The sequence below is a fragment of the Ailuropoda melanoleuca genome, chromosome 7 (genome assembly GCF_002007445.2).
Source record: "Ailuropoda melanoleuca isolate Jingjing chromosome 7, ASM200744v2, whole genome shotgun sequence".
NCBI classification, from domain to species: domain Eukaryota; kingdom Metazoa; phylum Chordata; class Mammalia; order Carnivora; family Ursidae; genus Ailuropoda; species Ailuropoda melanoleuca.
Genome location: NC_048224.1, coordinates 23,708,720 through 23,715,631, shown reverse-complemented (window position 1 = coordinate 23,715,631; position 6,912 = coordinate 23,708,720).

The following is a 6,912-nucleotide window of genomic DNA, read 5'->3' as shown; positions in this document are numbered from 1 at the left end:
GAAAGGAAGCTGCACAGGTGATGTGGAAAAGAAAACTTGGAAGCCACAATGAAGGTGTGCAGGCTGGGCAGGATGGAGCAGTGTATCTCCCCTCAGAGCAGCACCCTGGGGCTAAGGCTGGTCCTGCCAATCTCTTATGGGGTGTCTGAGGAGGAGGCTCACGGTGGTGCCTCCAGGGGACTCAGGTCAAAGGAGTGAGGTTAGATCATCAGCAGGGGGGGCTAGTGCCCAGACTAAGGAGTGCTGCGAAAAGGATGTGGTGGCTAGGGAGAAGGGGTGCTTCCAACCCCCCCTCCCCGACTCCACGGTTGCTGCTACTGATTCACAAAGCAAGTGAGAAGCTACTTGGAGGCCAGGGTTGTAGACGGAAGCAGGCAGGGAGGGAGTGAACAGTCTGGAACCAGCAGGATTGGAGCCCTGCCCCAGCTGCTCACGTCAGGGCTCAGGACCCTGGAGCCACGAATTCCCGGGATTCCCAAAACATGCTCCCTTTGCCCCACCCACAGGCACAGTCGCCCTCCCTGACAACCTATTTCTCTCCACTCAGGGCAGGTGGAGCTCAGTTCTCTTAACCTATGTTTGCTGTGTGTCTGCTATGCACAATATGCTATCTAGGCTGGGGCATCCCCAGCAGGCTGCCTGCCCCAGGCCCTGTCACGCCTGGATCCCCCAGATGCCTGGTAAGCAGGCTGCCTGTTGATGGGGCTAGTGATTGCAGCATGCCTGGGGCAGCCCCGCCCCCAGGCCCAAGAGGGCAACCAGGGAGTCAAGTCCAGATTGCTGAGGGGCCAGGCTGCAGTGGGAAGGGCCGAGAGACCAGACGCACCTGGCTGGAGCAGCCTGGAATCCGGGCGGAGGTCCATGGACTGTGGTCCTGCTGTCTGTGGAATGAGCATGGCACAGTCCTGCTGTCTGTGGAATGAGCATGGCATACTCTACCCTCAGTCGTTCTAGCTTGGCCCTGGCGTCAGGCAAGAGTTGGTCAGGGGGCGCCTGGGTGGCACAGCAGTTAAGCGTCTGCCTTCGGCTCAGGGCGTGATCCCGGCGTTATGGGATTCCACCTCTCCACAGAGTGGTTATTCTCTACCAGGCACTTGCCACACTGCTTACCAACTCAATCTATTCCAACAACCCTCCGAGGTGAGGGTGACTGCATCTCCATCGCACAGAAGAAGACACCCAATTAAATATCTTGCTCAAAGTCTCCCAGCACCAATTAAGAAGCTGAACTGGATTCAAGCTCACGTCTGCCCGACTATAAAGCCTGAGCCACGAACCACAGCTTACCACCTGGATGGGGGAGTCTCTCCCACAACAGCCAAACCCCAAACCAACCCCAGACTCAGGCTCCAGGCCAAGAGGTCCCTGAGTTTTCCGCTGCTCCTTTCTGCCATCACCTCAGTCTTTCACTCTTCTCAGAAAGCCTCCCTGATCTCGACTCCCCTCTTTGCACTAATTAAGCTGGTACCTGACACCCCACCATTAGTAGACCCCTTCTTTTCTAATGTGGAGGGATTCTGAAATTGATTTAGGCAGAAATCCAAGGATGAAACCAGAAGGGGAACGGCTGATGGGGAACTTGATAAGGGAGGGGTCAGGCTGCCACCCTCTGGAACCTCTGACTGGTCAGCATAACTAAAGCAATTGTCCATGATCTCGGGATAGGACACAAAAGGAAGCACAGAGCACTGTCTACAAAGGATTCTCTGCCCACCTGCCCTTGACCCTAAACAAAATCACACCTTTAGTGCTAACTTCCTGTATATTCTGAGAAATGCAGGGGATGGAGGAAAAGTTAAATGGCACCACAAAGAAGCAAACAGACAAATCCAGAACATGGACTTCCCACAGAGCGCGTTTACTCAACAAGTCAGTGACATGAACAGATCAGAGGGAGACAGGGGAGCAGGTGATTAAGAGAGCCCTTAATCCAATGTAATGTGTGACCTCATTTGGATCCTGACCCAAAGCAACCAACAAATTAATGGAAAGAGATTTTTTGAAATAAATGTGGGGACTCAGTAATTCCATGGGCTTGTTCATTTTGTTAGGCACGGCATCGTGATTACTGAAGAAAATGTTCATATATTTTAGAGATGAATATTGAAGAATGTAGGAGTGAAATGACATCATGGCTGGAGTTTGTTTTAAAATACTTCATAAAAGAGAGACTGATGAAACTAGAATGGACAGATTTGGGAGAAGTTTTGACAAGGCTGGACTGAAGCAGGTGAAGGTAGACCTGTTTGTTAGATGAACGACAGAAAGAACAAGAGAAGGATGTTGGCTCACTTGTTTGGGAGCGGTGGGGTGACACGTGGGCAGGCGACAGGCCTGGGGAGATGGCAGCATTTGCGTGGTGGGAGAGGACACTGGGGACATGCAGGGCTGACTTCTCCATTGGATACGGAAGGTGCTTTGCCTGCTAAGATGTTCTATTTAAGGGCCCACAAAAAGATGTTTTGTTTTAAAATTAAAAAATGAACTCAGCTGAAGAAAATGTTTTAATACACAACATTGATATATTTGTCTTTAGACCAATGTGCTTGTAAAATATAATTTTTATTTAATTTTTTTATGGAGGAAGGGGCCCGAAAAGGCAAAGGTGGCAAGGGCCATGAAGGTCAGAATGTGGCCATAGGGTGGGAAGAGACTGCCCAAGATGGAGCCCAAGGGAGGCGAGAAGCCTCTAAGCCTGTACTGTGGGGAACAATCATCGCCCAGGGCCTCCTCCTACCCCTGGGAGTCCTCCTCCTCTCTCTGTGCTCCATCCTTGCATCTCCCAAACAGAGATGCATTAGGGCACCCTCAAGCTGGGCGAGGCACCAGGACACCTGGCTTTGAATCACTCTGGACCCTGGGCAGTGAGCAGAAGACACTGTCTCTGCCTGTCCAGCCCAGTCTGGCCCAGCCTGCACCCCAGGGACCAGTGCAGGCTTGGGAAGAACCTCCATTGACACTGGTGGGTGCCTGGGAACTGGGAAGGCCCCACCCTGCCTGGGGTCTCTGCATTCCACCGAGCCTTCCTGGTGGAGGCTCAAAGCCTGTGGGTGCCTGTGCCCCGGTCCCTGCCCACACAGACTCATGTGCAGACTCTGTGCAATCACTGTGTTCCTGGAAAGCTGTAAATGAAATCCCACCTTCCCACAGGCTCACACACTCATTTTCAAAGCTACTTTCCTACTGAGGGGGGCCAAGCTGTGAGCATTTCCTTATGGTCTCTACCCTTGTTTGTCCTCAGTGGCATGTCCGTGTGTGGAGAGGCCTCAGGATTTGGGCAAAGATGAGCGAGGCGGGAGGTATCTCAGGGAGCAGCTGACTTTACCGTTCTGGAGGCAGGCAGGGAGGCTGCCCCCCTCGGGAGACCTTAGTGTGAGTTGGGAGACAGGGAAGTCATCTCACACTGGAGCTGCCTGGCCTCTGGGCCTGCCTCCTTTCTTAGGTGGAGTAGGAGAGTGGAGAGAGAGTAGCTTTCTCTGGGGGAGCTGAGATGGGCTCCCTGCCCACCCCGAGCCCCCTGTTCCAGGCCCACAGCCCCTGACCAGATCAGATAGGGCACGTTCCTGCAGTGAGCTGCCTGCTGACTGGGACTGGGCTGACGCAGGCAAGAAAATATTAACCAGATGGAATGGACACGTGTAAATGTGTGCATGACTCTGTGTGTGTGTGTGTGTGCGCGTGTGCACGGATGCACTCAGGTTTTCACATGCAAGACCAGACATAGATACATAGGTGCTTACACAACACCTGCCCATTCACACATATACATGCTCACATACAAACATACATAAAGACACAAATGCTTCTCACACACGCAAATTCCCTCAGTATCATCTTCCAAATTCTGTCAGTGAGATTGCCTCCTCCAAGAAGCTCTCTCTGATAGCTGCAGTTCATACTGGAAAGTGGCAAGCCTGAGCTCTATGCCTGGTTTCTGATGTTAAATTAGGCAACGTGACATAGGCTTTAGAGTGGCACAGTCTTGTTTTTGAATTCTGGTTCCTTGAATCACAGGATATCTGTCCTTGGGCCAGTGGCTGTGCCTCCAGGTACTCTCTTCCCTCATCTCTGTCATCTCTGTGCTGGAGGCCCAGGACAGAGAGAAAGATGAGAGGCCCGGCTGTGAGAAGTGGAGTCTGCTCATTGGAGAGGGTTAAGGTTATATGACTGTCCTGGGTCCTGCCTGTGCCCCTGTCCCTCCCCAACCCCGTCCTCAGTTCTCCTAGGTGGGGGCACTGGCCTCCTGGGGCAAGGGACAGAGCCCTGATCGGGATGTTCTGGATCTGAGCAATCTTGAGCAAGTTGTTACCTTGCTCTGCATCTCAGTTTCCCTGTCTCGAGAGTTTGAAAGGGACCCTTACCTGGGTGAGGCTTAAGGGTCCTTTCTTTTTTGAGCAGAAGGAGAATCTCTATGATTGCAAGTGATTTCAGAGAGACCAGGTCCCCTGAAGAACCCGCGTTGTGTTCCCACGCCCATCCCTGCCCCTTCAGCCAGAGCACTTCCTTTCTTACTGATAGATACGTGGGCTCCTGAGTTATACACCATATTCGGTGGCTCAAAAGAGTCTGAAAAAACCCAAGGATAAAACAATTGGATTGAAAGTAGTTTGTGTGATAAGTTAATCAAACAGAATGCTGGTTGAAACAAATAGCTGAAATGATTAGTTTTTTTACACATCAATACTTTGGGGGATATCTGGGGAGAAGTTCAGAGAAGTTTTAGCATCTTTTGGCAGTTTTCTTCCTTTATTCTGATTTTTTAAAATTTCTCTTTGCATTTTCTTTTCTAATTGGATTTCAGCCTCTTGTGTCTGCCCCATGCTGTTCTTAATAGAGAAGAATTGGAAACATTTAAAATAGGAGACAGTTGTGTGCTGTATAGTCACATACAAGATGTGGGTATAGATCTCTTGGCAGGGAAGGATATTTTCAATAATGTTTGAGTGAAAAAAGTACTTTACAAAATAAGTTTCATTCTACTTATTATTGACAAAGTAGGAAGGGGATGTGATATGTGTATACATAAAAAAATAAAAAGATTAGAAGGAAATTCACCAAAATGTTAGTAATAGTTGTCACAGAGGGAAAATGGGTCTTTTAAGTTTCATTTGGCTTGTTTATATTTTAAGTCAGAACAGAAAAAAAGAAAAGGATCTGAGGTTCTTTTTTATTTGTTTCCTATTAAAAAAATTACCACTTTAATGATAGACAATTACATCTGCTCGACTTGCTTGGCTATGTGTTCATAAATATTTAAATTTTCAGTTAGATTGAACATTAATGTCCCCAATTACCAACCCACATTGTAAGATTTTTAGCATAGTGGGTAAGAAACGGGAGGTGGAGAGCCACCTGGCTGCCGCAGTTGGTAGAGTGCAAGACTCTTGATGTTGGGATTGTAAGTTCGAGCCCCAAGTTAGGCTTAGAGTTTACTCAAAAAAAAAAAAAAGTAAAAAAGAAATAGAAGGTTGATGAGCACCGGGTTACCTCCAAATTTTCACTAACAGAAATGATGTATTGCAGACAAAATCAGAATAAGAAAACTAAATTTCTGCAAGAGGGTCGCAGTTTGCAGGACTTGCCCTGTAGCACACTAATATTACCACTACGTTTTCAACCGATGTATCATGTCCACCAAATTAGTTCTTGACTTACTGGACCGCCGTGCCTTCGTAAACCTTTTGCTGGGCCTCGTCTGGATGCCAAAAATGGTTGGGTGGGAAGACCGCATATCCTCCAACCCTATTTCAGAGATGAGGAAACAGAGGCCCAGGGGCAGGACGAAACCACTTCTCCAGCCCTCTGCAAGCCACTCACAAAATGTTAGGTTTTTCACAGTCCCACTGGGCTTCAAACGGCTTCAAATAATGACCACCTCCTCACCCTCTCTCACTCACCTCCAAGGACTCAGCTTCCCTGTTATCTCTTCCAGACGATTCTTGCCCCCTCCAGGCTGGCTTAGCTGCTGCCTATATTCCAACCAACTTATCACGGCGTATCCTAAGTCACCTGCTGTTTATCATCTCTCCCAAGAGACAGACAGGACCTGTCTTCTCTCCATCTGGGTCTCTAGCACCTCGCCCAGTAAACAAGCCTGGGGCTCAATCCCTGACTCCAAACAACACGGATCCCAAGTCCCTCCCTCACCAACTTGATCCCAGCTCAATCCAAGTCTGCCCAAGCTCTGACCTCATCCAAGACCCAAGCTTCACTTTTGACCCTTACCTCACCCTGACCCTGGCAGTACACACCGGAAAGGAATAAGGCAGGTGTCTCCCATGTGTAGGGGTACATCTCTCCCTTCCTGAAAGAAGCACTCATTATCCTGAGCCCACTTGAGTCTGCAGAGTGGAGTGAGGGGCAGAGCCTCAGCCTTGGGGGACAGCTTTGGAAGAGTTTGCTCCTTAAGGACAGTTTCTGACCAGGAAGCCCTCCGTTTGCAGCTGACCCCTGCCCCTCCCTGCAGAGTGACCTGCAGGGCAACTTGGGGTAGGGACGAGGAGATGCATGTAGAGACCTGGCTTGGTCTATTGGCACCCTCTAGAGGACAGTTCTATTACTAGCACTAGTTTTGGGCAACCAAATCCTATATGGCCTCCCCACAAGTGAGGGGCTGCCCGGCTTCAGATGCTCCCGGGACTTACTGCCCACCACCCACCACTCCAACTGGCAGGTCTCCTCGTAGTCCGCAGACCAGCAACCACTCTTGTGTCTCAGCACCGAGTCACCTACTCAAACACCACATTGGCCCATCCTTGGAAATCCAGTAATGCCCTGGCTCCAGAAATCCCCTCAGATGACAGCTGATCCCCTAGCTCACTTCTGACTCCACCTTAGTGGCTAAGTTTCTGCACCCTGGGCTGGTGCCCCACACTCTGGTCCAGCTTTGGCTCCTTCACAGAGGTCTTGCTT